The sequence below is a fragment of the Solanum dulcamara genome, chromosome 8 (assembly GCF_947179165.1).
Source record: "Solanum dulcamara chromosome 8, daSolDulc1.2, whole genome shotgun sequence".
NCBI classification, from domain to species: domain Eukaryota; kingdom Viridiplantae; phylum Streptophyta; class Magnoliopsida; order Solanales; family Solanaceae; genus Solanum; species Solanum dulcamara.
In genome coordinates, this window is record NC_077244.1 from 53948918 (window position 1) to 53962692 (window position 13775).

A 13775-nucleotide genomic window follows, 5' to 3' on the forward strand; every position below is an offset into this window, starting at 1 on the left:
AATCCAGGTGTAATGACGCTTATCTCAACTCACCGAGACAAGTCAGCCTAATACACAATGGAAAGTAGATGCGGAAGAAAGAGAAATGAATCAAAATTTAAATTAATCGAAAACACGTAAAACAAATTCAAAATCCCCCAAGATTGGTTGTCATGTGTACAAGCCACTAATACATTAACGAAGTACGAAAGAAAAATACAGTCACAATGTTTTTGTCTCTAGAATAGGACTAAAACATATTAAAAGAGTAAGAGGTGTCCGCTAGATGGATGTAACAACTACCTCAACACTCGAGATGATAGCCTCAGAAGTAGTAGGAAACATTAAGAGATCAAGCAGGTCCGGGCTCACAACCTACACAAGTGTAGAAGTAAGGGGTGAGTACCAAACAACACGGTACTCAGCAGGTGGATAACTAAAACTAAGAAAATTTCAATAGATACAAGTACTCCTGTCATCCCAACCGAACCTCCTTAACTACAACCTGCATAAAATCAGCCCAACTCTATACTTTACAAAATAATAATAATAATAATACAGTCCACGAATACTCATCATAGTCTCATTAAGTGAATCATATCAAGTCAAGTTCAACATATACAAAGCAATAAGTGGTAAACACAAATTCACAGATATCAATAAAATGCGATGCAATGCAATGAGATGATACATGTCTGTCCTATCGGTACACATCCGCTGAATTACAGTCTGAAACCCATGGGGGACATTTCTATCCATGTTGCCTGCCACGGAGCATGTGGTCTGTCCCCTCAATATACATATCCTACCACGGAGCGTGTGGCCCGACCCCTTTATTTTATAATACCTGCCACGGAGCGTATGGCCCGACCCCTTTGTTTCATATCATTTTCAGTCTCAGCACAGTATGTCAGAACCAATGCAATCAATTCATGTTCATATGATTCACGATAATAACATGACAACAACAATAATTTTTTCTAGCTCACATCAACATAGTCATTTCACATGTCCAAAATAAACTCATAATCACAACATATCTATTCCACCAATACATGTTATTAGATCACCATTTTATACCCCTCATCTCTATTTTTAAGGGCAATCATACAGTCAATAACCCAATCCAATTCTCATTACTCCCCAGTACACATAACACGAAAATACAAACATCTACAAGCTTAAACTGAGGTTTAGAAATTCACTTGCTTCAAATAGTCAAGCAATCACTCTAGCACTTGAGCTTTCCCTTTTCGTTGAGCTTTCAAATCAATGTAATCTAATCAAATAAATAACCACAATAAGATTTCAAAACTAACAACACCTATATTTTTCGAATTTCAAGACTAAAGTTATATAATCTATCCCCAAACATGCCATCACATTACAATAACATTATTATGTACATACCATCTCATCTCTCACAACTAGTACTGTAAACTGTCCCACTTTTTTTTTTATGGGAACAGACCCTACACGAGGCTCCCACCTCTCGTGCACAGTTAGGGGTTAAGCAACACCCCAAGCCTTAACATAAATAATCAAAATAAAATACAAGGAGGGGGACATAAACCTTACCTCCGATCCTATGGTGGTTCATAAGTCGGTTAACCTATTAAGGTCGGCTAACTCATCCCCGATACAAAAAAGAGACTAACTATAACTAGAAAGCAGTAAACCTGTGAGAGGACTCCTCCCGGTACAATTCAACTATGAAAGCATAAATGAGGGAGACTCTCCCCTTCCATGAGAAAAAAGGAAAGTAACCTACACTAGTCCTATTCCAACTATGCTACATACCAGACATAGCTACATTGAAGAAGAACAAGTATACGAAACTTTTATCTCGCATGGGATGGGAAATTCTTTTCATCTTTGCTCTTTTTAGTCTTGTCGTACCAAGTAAATCCAGGTGAAGTGTGCCTTTGTATCAGTATCATGATTACCAGCTAAGGAGGCTGAAAGGAGAGGAAGTATATGGAGCTATAGTAGCCAACAGCCTTGGAGTTGTTGTGGAGAAAAGTGTGGCTGCATTCGAACACCTGCATGGGGGTCCAAATGTATGGTTGCTGCAGACCTGCACCTACAAGTAGCCAAGGCAGCAAACAAACATGGTTGTTGTAGTTCTGTACATGGGAGTGTGTTGCTTTTGGCATCTGTTGTTGCTGATGCTGTTGAACTTCATCTTTCAAGTCTGCACTTTCAGCTTCAGCTCTGTGGTTGAGTTATTGTTTGGTGTGTGGTTGAGCAGTTGTTTGGTGTTGTGTTCCCACAGTATGTATATGAAGTTGATGGAGATGTAACATGTTACAACTACTCATGATATTGTTGTTGGTTCTTGGATGTTGTCTATGAGGTTGTTGGAGTTCCATCTGAGTTCCACTGTTGCCTGTATCTCCAACAACCTGCACAAACAAACAAGTAAACAAACAAGCAAACACACAATTCCAAGAGCAGTTCCAACAGTTCTGAATGTGGTGCCATTCCTCTGTTGCAGCTGGCTTCCTCAAATTCTGTATTTGCAATATTGAGAGACTCCCATATGTTGTTTGATGTTGTTGGTTGTTGCAGTGTGTCAGTTCAGCAGCTTCCATGTGTAGGAGTTCTTTAGTATACCTGCACAAGCAACTAAAAGGAAAGCATACAAACCTGCCAATCTGCAGGTTGCTGGAGCTTGCATTTTGGACTTGTAAGTGCTCCTTGTGTACTGCAGATTGTTGGAGCTCATTTGGTATACCAAAGCTCATCATCAATCCTATACTTAATGAACTTAAAGTTGCCACCTGTAGGCAGCTTCTTGTTGCCTCCAATGGAGAGATGAGCAGCTCCTTTGAAGGTATCTTATGTGCCTGCACATAACAAATGCAATGGGGCTGCTGCAGCTTAGTTACAGATGTTACAGGGAGGGTGTTGGCATGAATGAGAGGCTGACTATTTGGTGAAGTCCTAGCATGCCAGGTTGTTGTTTCTCTTTTGTTGAAGTAACTTGAACCTGTAAAGACAAGTGACAAGAAGACAAACAAGGAGGATAGATGCACAGGCTGCTGCAGGTTCTTTTGTAGCTCCAAGTTACTTCCATAGTAAAGGAGGTTAAGATGCATGTTGTTGCAAGCTACTTCCAAGAGGGGACCCTTAGTTGTGATCAGGATCATCTCCTTAGGGTACCTGCACCCACCAACAGAAACAGAAAAACACACATACAAACAATTTTGCAAGTTATAGTAACTAATGACTTGTAGGTGTTCCTTGTGTGCTTCAAGTTGGTGGAGTTGTTGCTGGGGTGTGTTGATGTTAGAGAATGTGGATGGAAAGCTGAGTGTGCTGCTCCATAGAAGCCCCAGGATATTGCAGCCCTTATAGCAGTTCCAAAGAGGGCCTAAGCAAAAACAATCAAACAAAGACAAGCTACCAAACAAACACAAAAACCAGGAGGGAATTGCAATTCTGCACAGTCCTTGTGTAGGCCTCTTAGTGAAGGTATTTGTTTTGGTGGTTGTATCTGTGATGTGCTCTATGTAGGTGTTGAGAAAACATGTTGATGAGTCCATCCTGACATCTGCAGCTGCAAATACACAGCAACTAACTAAAGACAAGCAAAGACCTGTACAGGTTAATAGAAAAGAATGGGTCTCAAAGAGAATTTTGGAGCCTGTTAGCATTTTCCATGTCGCTCGACTAACGTCTCCACTTATCCGTTTGAGCTGAAACTTTCTGAAGTTTGCATATATATCCTTTCCTTTGGCCATGCAAAGTTTGAAGGCTTGTTTCCCAAGTTGGAGCTTCCATTTAGCAAAATTCTTCCTTTTTAAGCTTAAGACAGCTGATTGTTTCAAGCTCGCTCGCCTAACGTCTCCAATTATCCGTTTGGGCTGAAATTTCTTGGGCCTTGTCAAAATAATATATGCTGCAATCCTGCAAAGTTTGGGGGCCTTTGGACAGGTTCACAAGTGACTCCTCACCCTGCACCTGCTGCCCTGCTGAAGCTTAGAGGTTGCAGGGTGTTTGGAAGTTGTACTTGTGCTCTTCTCTATGTATTTGTTGTTGAAGAATGCTGATATATCACTCCAGACACCTGCAATAATACAGCAAGCAAACCCAAATAAAACATAATATACACAGACTAGCAATAAAGAAGGGACCTCAGTAAGAGCTTTGGAGGGTGTTATCATTTTCCAAGTCGTTCGACTAACGTCTCCAATTATCCATTTGAGCTGAAACTTTATGAAGTTAGCATATATATCCTCTCCTTTAGCCATGCAAAGTTTGAAGGCTTGTTTCCCAAGTTGGAGGATCCAAATTACTAAAGGCCCTCTCTTTAGGCTTAAGGCAGCTGATTGATTAGCAAATGGTTCCAGGATTGCCAACATAGTTAATTTGTGATAATCCTTGAGTTTTTGGAGTCTATCCAAGGCACCTTGAGTATCAATACTCCTTGCATTCCAGCATATTGTATTCATCATCAAAGTTTCAGGGATTTGGACCTTGTGTTGATGCCACTCTTACAAGTAGCATTATCTGAACTGGTGGAGATGTCTTGTTTCTGTTTTTTCTTCTTCTTCTTTGCTTGCTGACCCCTGGGTGATAAACCCTGCTTCTCAGTGACTTGCAACACTTCATCCTGAGTTGTAGAATCTGTGATATCATCCATTGCAAAATTCTCAGTGACTTGCAACACTTTTAATACCTGTATCACACTTTAGAATATTATCACAATTTGCACACTCACTCCCCACTATTAGTCATTTTACCAATTCCACAATTATCTATACATCCATATTATCCACCAGTAACTATTTCTCTCTACATTACACTGCAAAAATCCTCACCATTGACATCATCACCAATCACACCATATTTCTATCCTCCCACACGCACAATCATCACTGATGTTTCACATAAATATTACACCCATGCCAAAATTTAACTACTATCACTCCACACCACCATAGTAACCGTAATATTAAATTATCGCCACGTTATGTCTACATTACAGCTTTCACAAATTCTCTTCTTTCTCTTTCACAAGCCACATAAATAATAATATAATTCCTACCCACATATATAAAACAATGAATTCTAAGTTTGATTACCTGAAGAGTTCTCACGTTTTTCGGCAGTTTCACGCCGTAATCGGAAGTCTTCTTCACCCAATTTTTAATCTACAGATAATTGTGAACCTAAAGTAACCAACCCTACTTTTTATTTTAATAAATAAAGTGGTATAGGATACTAAATACATTAACACTTTAGTCCACCAATTAGCTTAATTATTCAAGTCAACCACCAACTAATTAACCGAAATTATCAAAAAGTCCACAATTTTTTTTCAATTTAAATTTACGAAAAGGATCTTTTATGAAAGGAGGATGACTCGTTCTCAAAATGACCTAACTCATCATGACATACCATGTGGCGGATATGGAAATTGGTAGAGTAATAAAATCAACTTTAAATTTTGTTTATATGTGAAATAATTGGTTGGTATAGTAGATAGAGAAAAATGTTTTTTTGTAAAATACAAATTTGTGGGTCAATTTTTGTATTTAAAAAATATAAAGTCATGATATGAAAGTTTCAAATCAAGCTTTTTAGAGAACTTGATTTTCATCTCGATTTGAAATCATGAAATGAAATCGTATCTCCAAATACTTATTTCTATCTCATAATTTTAAATTATGAGATAAAATCATATGTCCAAATACCTAACTGTTTTTTTCTAGCAAAAGAAAACTCCTCATAGCTTTTCTATTTTCCCGGACCACCCTGCAGTCCTTGAATACTCCACACTTGTTGGGGAAGAGCTTTCCTACTAGCCCGGGACACCTGCAGTCCTTGAATACTCCAAACTTGTTGGGGAAGAGAACGCATTGGCTCGTTGTTTGATCTTTTGCTTTATTCGATGAACTACTTTCTCTATTTATTTTTATTTTTCTATTATATTAAAAATAGATGTCAAGTATTTTTAGTTATTCAATTTTATTTGAAAAAATTAAATTATAATTTATCAATTTAAATCTATTTTATTCTTATTATTAAGTATTGATTATTTTCAATCTATTTTCAATGCGTGAGATGATATATAATAATTAAATAGAGAACAAGCATAAATTTTCCTCTGAAGTTATACCAAAAAGTCAATTATACACTTAAACTATAATAGCGACCCATTACACACCTAAACTACCTAATAGTGAAACTATTACCCCCCTACAGTAACGTGGCAAAAAAAAAAGCATGTCAGTAAAAAAAAATTAAAAAGCAAAATCACCCCACCCTCACATCCTTTTTTCTTTACACCCACCTACCTTCTTTTTCTTCACACCCACCTCCGTTTACTTCCATTTTGAATCTTGATTTTTTTTCCTCAAAACCCATTAAAGTAAAAAAAAAATTAAAAACAAAATTACCCCATCCCCACATCCTTTCTTCTTCACACCCACCTACCCTCTTCTTCTTTACACCCACTTCTATTTACTCTCCATTTTGAATCTTAATTTTTTTCTTTCAAAATCCATTAATAATAATAAGAAGAAGAATTCTTCTCCCCATTTTGGTGGAGAAGACGATTGGGGTTTGGGGGTCAGACAGGTGGTTAATAATTAATTAGGAGTTAATTAGTATAAAATATAGTTAATAAAAGAAAAGTTAATTAATAAAGAAAAGAAAAGAAAAAAATATAAAAAATCGGATGGATAGTTAATAATTAATTAGGAGTTAATTAGTATAAAGTATAGTTAACAAAAGAAAAGTTAATTAATAAAGAAAAAAAAGAGAAGAAATATAAAAAATCGGATGGGTAGTTAATAATCGATGGGTAATTAATAATTAATTAGAATTTAATTAGTATAAAATATAGTTAATAAAAGAAAAGGTTAATTAATAAAGAAAAGAAAAGAAAAGAAATGTAAAAAATTTTAATTTTCTGATGTGGCGATGACGCGGCACTGACGTGGTGCCACGTGGCAACGAGTGTAATACACCACATACTATGAGAATGGTGTTATGCGTTCAGGTGTGTAATAGTTTCACTTTTAGGTAATTTAGATGTGTAATAGATCGTAATAATAATTTAAGTGTATAATTAATTTTTCGATACAACTTCTGTATAATTTATGTCTTTTCCCTAATTAAATATAATATGATAAAATTATCATTTTATTTGTTACTCCTTTAATGATGTGTCAAGATAAACATAAACAAGTGATTATGGGCGGAAGGAGTTTGGGAAAGGGTCATCATTTATCAATCAATATCGACCGTAAAATGTACTTCTAAACGTCATTACTTCAGACGTAAATATCATAAATTTTGCCACATTAGGAATTGGGTTGGAGAAAGACCTTTGTACTATGCATGACAAGTACATGATACTTGAGTGAGAGGAATCGTGATTGGTTAAATCTGACGCAGAGGTAGATATAATCAGTGGCGGGCCCATCTTATGCCGAGGGATTCATCCGAATCTTCTTCGGCGAAAAATTATACTATTTATGCATGGTTAAAATAAATTTTTATGTATATAAAGTAGATGTCGAACCCCCTTCGATTAGTTTGTGTGTCTACTTATTTAAATTTTGAACCCCTTATTTAAAATTCTGGATCCAATAGCTGGTCGTGGACAGGATAATGTACCATAATATCTTGTGTATCTGTCTTTTTTGTCTTTTTCCTCCATGTTATTTGGACGCGACTCCTTCACTATCTTCGTGACACAAGTTTTCCATTTTTTCCCGATAATGATCATTTTGTGGCTTCGAAGACTTACTGAGTTCGATTTTCCCGAATACATCTTCGAGACCAATTCATTCCACTGAACCAATTTCCTTGAGCATCCTTTATTGGTGCCACATGTCTATTCTTTATTCAGTCATATATACAAGTAATTGATTTTTCCCTAATACAATTATGATGACGATGATGTGAATGTCGCCTTCTCCGAACAAAGGAAGATATAGATAAGATCGATTAGAAGAATTCGATTTCAATTATTATTTTTTGTTCAAACTATATTTATATACACAAAAAAAGAAGATTTAAATTACTCTGAATTTAAATCTTGAATTCGTATCTCCACAATCTCATATCGATATAACTATCAACTCTCAAGTGATCTCCTGTAATCTTTGTTGTGGATTGTTGCTCGTATTGTTCTACTGCTAATCAGTGGTACAATCTTTTCACTAACATACGTCATCTCAAGTCTCAAGACACGTTTCGTTGAATGCATGGCTCTCTATTTTGCCTGATGTTGCCATCACAATTTTCACCTGCCAGGACCACTCCCTTGTGTTAGTACTAGCAAGTTGTATTAAAAGGTATGAAGAAAAAACGTGTATGTATTAAAAAAAATGTGGTGAGTATGAACTATCTCAAATATATAGGAGTTCGCCTCATGTATTTATTTCAACCGACGTCCCATAATACTAGTCACGTCTGGGTTTTCAAGACTAAAATTATATAAATTTTAACTTATATATTGTTTTGTATCATATTTATATGAGATGAGTTGCAACTTATTAGTACTTTTTATAAAATTTTAAATATTCAAATTTGAATTCGAAAAATTGAATTAACTTAAACCAATTTCGCTTCGAACATTAGTAAATTGACTCTTAGGAAAATGTAACAACTACTTTGGAACGGAGAGAGTACAACTATAATTATACTACGGCATTTGTCAATGTGATGTTTATGAGTGATTTCCTCAATATCTTTTTACATTCTGTGGCACGTATAATCTAGCTAAATCAATGTAAATTTCGGTAATCCATAACTCACGCATCCTAGCCAACAAGAGAATTTCCAAGACTTCATATGATCCATAGGACCATAACTCACATGCAGATTTTTATCACCCATCATGTGATTGATTGAAAGTTTTGAAGTGCCAGCCGCAAATTGAGAGCATAAAATAACATGGAGATTAATGTATTTCAATCTCTATTATAAGTTTTTTTGACTTTCGTTCGCTAAATTTAATTCAAATTCGTGTCAGAAATTAATCCTTAATTTGTTGGAGTATAAAGGTAAAAACGCTTCTTAATAAATTAAAGGCGACTCCATATCTAGTAAAATTCAAACCTGAAACTTTTGATATTTACTTCTAATATTCTTTTCTTTATCAATTAGATAATTATAAGTTGAAAGTTTGGACCAAAGGTCTAATCAAGAAGCTATCTTAACTAACAACGTCCAATGTGTAATTTATATATTAGATTCGTCAAATCTTTTACTAGCATGAACTTTAAGCTGTTCCTTTTAGGGAGGAGATAAGATTAAAGGCTAGTAGATAGATTTGTTCTTTCTAACTTTACTTTGTCAGTTTCTTGTCTTTTGCTGTGGCAATGTTATCACGTTAATTAGATAAGAGGTGAAAACTTTATCTTGAATTCTAACATAAAGTGATTTCCTTTAATGTTTTACCAATTTTTTCTTTGCTCGTCTTATCAACAACAAGATAGAGCAATGTTCTTTTTAGCTATATATTTTTAGCATCATATTTGTCAGAAGTATAGTAGAAGACCATAATTGAAGACCAAGAATTTTTGCAAACCAAAGATTATTCGTTTCGTGAATAAAACATAAGTTATACTCCAATGCATGGTTAGATATATTTAAGCCCAAAACAATGCATATGCTTAATTAGTGGGGCGGTTGTTTATGCATACGATTTTTGCATTGCATACTTGTTTGACTCAATCAAATCATAGTAGAATTTTTCTCTACTCTGGGTTGTAGATGCACCGAGTTGGTTCGATTTTTTACAAATCAAACCAAACCATTTGTGTCAGGTTATTAAATCTATAAACCAAACCAAACCAATAAAAGTCGGGTTTTTCGATATTAATTTTTCTCGAGTTTTTCACAGTATCTAATTAAAAGCACAGAGTGGTGTTTCTTAAAAAGAGTTCTAGTATAAAATATCAACATATAAGATGGAGGCAGAAGACTGTTTGAAGTTTTAACTTTATAATATAACTTTATAAGATGGACTTTTTTTGTATATTATTTAGATGAGCTTCTCAAGTCCAAATCTAAATGTAAGAAAGAAAACAAAAATTATGAAAAAATTTTAAAAAATATTTATAAATTACATTTTAATAAATATTTTTATGTATAACATAATTTAAAAGTAGTATATCTATAATCGGGTCGGTTTGGGTTCGGTTTGACTTTTTTTAGTTAAAACCAAACCAACCCTATAATGGTCGAATTTTTTTTTCCAAACACCAAACCAAGTCAAACCAAACCACTAGTCGGATTTTTTTTTCCGGTTTGGTTCGATTTGTCGATTTGATGCGGTTTATCGGTTTGCCCTGTACAGCCCTAGTAGGCAGTATAATAATTAATCTTCGGTCTATAAAAGAGCTTTGCAATGCGCTTATAAGATAACTACATGTAAATTGTAATCAACCATGAACTTATAACCCGAAAAATAATGCATGTTACCTATTACAAATGCATCTTTATACCATCAATATATAAAAGTTAAATCCAAAATTAATAGATATGTGCTATGCTTTCCCCTTTATTGCACAAAGTTGAACATAACTACTATGAGATCATAATTGAAATGCTAAAGACAGAGAGCGTTAATATTGGACAAAACATATTATTGACTAGCTAATTACTCTTTATTTCTTTTCAGTGGGAACTCATAATTAATCCATCATACAAGTAATTAAAGTAGTAGTGGTATGAACCTCGTCAATGGTCCAGAACGTTTTATAAATTATGGCACTTTGATTTTCAAATAACCAAAACTTCTACACGTTTCTAGTTTATTGTTCAGTTTATGTCCCACTAATTTTTTACACGTTTTTGCTGGTATGACCAGGTCACTGCCTCTGTGGGCTCTCATCAACTATCGTATATGTATAGTATTCACTTTTTTCCAATTTATGTGATAAATATATATATATACATATGTATATTTATCTTTTTAAGTATATTTAGAAAATAATATCATTCTTTTATAAATAGAAATAACTTAATTTTAAAATTTTCTTTTTTAAAACATTAATGAAATAATTTATAGTCAAACAAGTAATCAAAGAGTATTTTTTATCACAAATTTCAAGTTTTATTTTGTTTGTTAAATTTTATATCAAATCAAACGTGTCACATAAATTAAAACGGACTATGTTGCGCACCTAAAGTTTTCTCCTGTACCAACATTGACTCAAATGAACCAACAATAATGTGGAAGTAGGACTCTGGAAATTCCCTTAATTAGATGATTCCAAATGTGCGCTGACTTATTCAATTTCCTTTTTATAATTAGACCTCCATATGTTTTGGTAAATTTCTACTAGAATATTTTCTTACTGATTTGGGCATCCTCTGTTTGTACGTACTTGGGTGATCGTACCATACCTATTTATTGCAATGCAACATAATGATACAAAAACAAGACATTCTGATGATTGTACCATACCTATCTATCGTTGTGGTTAATTCTAAGGGCTCAATTCCATGCAACATAACAGAGATGACACTCAAAAGGCAACAAGAAAAGGAATAAATGGTGTTTATAACAAAAACAAAAAAAAACATAAATATACAATTGATCTTCTACTAGCTAGAATCTTTGTCTATTAAACAAAATGACCCTCATGTATTAGTTCCTCCGTCCCAATTTATGCGACATTATTGTTTTTTAAGTCCATCCTCCAAATACTATCAGATTTCTTTATTTGACAACTATTTAATGACACTATTCTCATTTATCCTTTATTGGATCCCACTTAACATTTTATTATTAAGAACAAATCGACAGGCGAGACACAAGGTTGGGTGAACCTTGGGGTCAGATGAGCTTTTGGAGAGCTATAGTAATTACAATTCAAGTCTACCAGTCTGTTAGGATGCCTCAGCTGCATTCGCGGGATTAATTTGGAAAAGCAGGCACGAAATCAGAGCTCCCATCCTGCCTGATGCTACCATTACGCTACCAGATCTTCGATCTCTATGCAAGATTCTCTGCAGCTATAGCTACGTGGAAGCAAGCTTAAATCAATTAAAAGTAAGCATTAAAGTGACTTTAATAAGGGCTTCGTGTGCAGTCAAATGATGTCATATAAATTGAGATAGAGGGAGTATTACTTATAAAGTTCACTAAGGTTAAGTTGTTAAAGAGTGTGAACTCATAGAATGGTATATTAAGAAGTGTTGATTCATTAGTAATTAGCCGAAAAAAACGAAAAGAATCTAGTGAAGATTAAAAGGGGTTATGAATCATGAAAAAGGGAGAAATGAGGATCCTTTTGCTTTGTAAATAAGTGAAGAAATAGCATATGGATTCTTAAGGTGGTGGCTTTCGGTGAGACGTGCCGCAAAAAAGAATTGGACAATTAATCCTTATTAATTACTCCAATTCCTTGGCATTTTTCACTTCCTAAGGGCGGAGGTAGACTATCGGAAAATTTCATCCAATTTTTTTCATTGAAAAACTATATTATATATACAAAATAAAATTAGCTAGTCTTTATGTGTCTATAGTAGGTGTTTGAATATTGTTGACTTCTTAATGATTTAACTTTATTATAATTTGAATTTTCTTGATGAAAATTCTAAATTCTAACCGTCCAAAAGTTGCTTTTGTCGCTGGGCACTGACCTACATACAAGCGATCCCCCGTCATCACTTACATTAACGTCCAGCCAAATTCTGTAAACTCATGCAACTGTACACTAACTGAATTCCTAGTCATCCCACTGTTCATCAACAGTTCATCTATTTGGATATTTGGAATATTATGAATTAGATTTCGGATTTTATTATGGATTTGTATTGGATATTAAATTTAGTACTACTAATTTTTGGATATTAGAAAATTCGATTTTTTTAATATTGTATATTCAGTCCTACCTCTATCGTATGTGCTTAATACTAATAAGTCCAAATTCTAAAGGTCTAGTAGATTAGTCACGTACGATCCTATTCATTATAGTATTAAGTTCAATTTGAAATTGCACGGCATGAGTGGCAAGGTAACCTCAATTCTTGTTAACGGTAGAAAATTATACATTTTAAGAAACAAATTATTAGGTGAATTGAGGATGTTAATTGTTGTGGCCTGCAAACTTAAAAGCTCAAAAGTCAAAACAGAAAATCAGAACTATCTGAACCGCTTAATCCAAAAGCGGACCTAAAAAATCCAATCCAATTTTATTTGGATCGTACTTTCTTCAATCCAAAAATCAAAATTTTCATATCCAATTCGTATGACCGCCTACCCCTCCCACCCACAACCTTAATCAGTGATTTCGGGTTTGAGTCCTTTTGGGTACACAATCACCTTTGTTAGGGAGCGTTTCACCCCCAATTTGAAATTTTCTGACGTGAATCTGAATTTAGTCGGACTCCAAAGCGGATACCAGACACCGAGTGGGAAACCAAAAGAAATTACTTATTCTGTCTCAATTTATGGGAATATGTACTTTTTTTTTAGTTTATTAAGAAAACGAAATATTTTCTCCATTTTAATTTGTTTGCCCAATTTTAACTTTACATGAAGTTTTTTTTTAAAAATTAATCTTGCAATCTTAAAATTAAAAATACATAGAATGTATCAAAACATATATTTAAAAATAATTCAATTTTAAAATTTTTATTTTAATTTTAATACAATTTATAACTATACAAATATTTATACCTTGTTTAAAGATCATAATTTTTTTAAAAAATAAAACACATTTTTTTTTGTGAACTGTGTGCCCAATTTGGTTAAAGTGCATCACATATATTGCAAATGCAACTGAGGCAGTAATTCAACACAAAATCATATAGTTGAC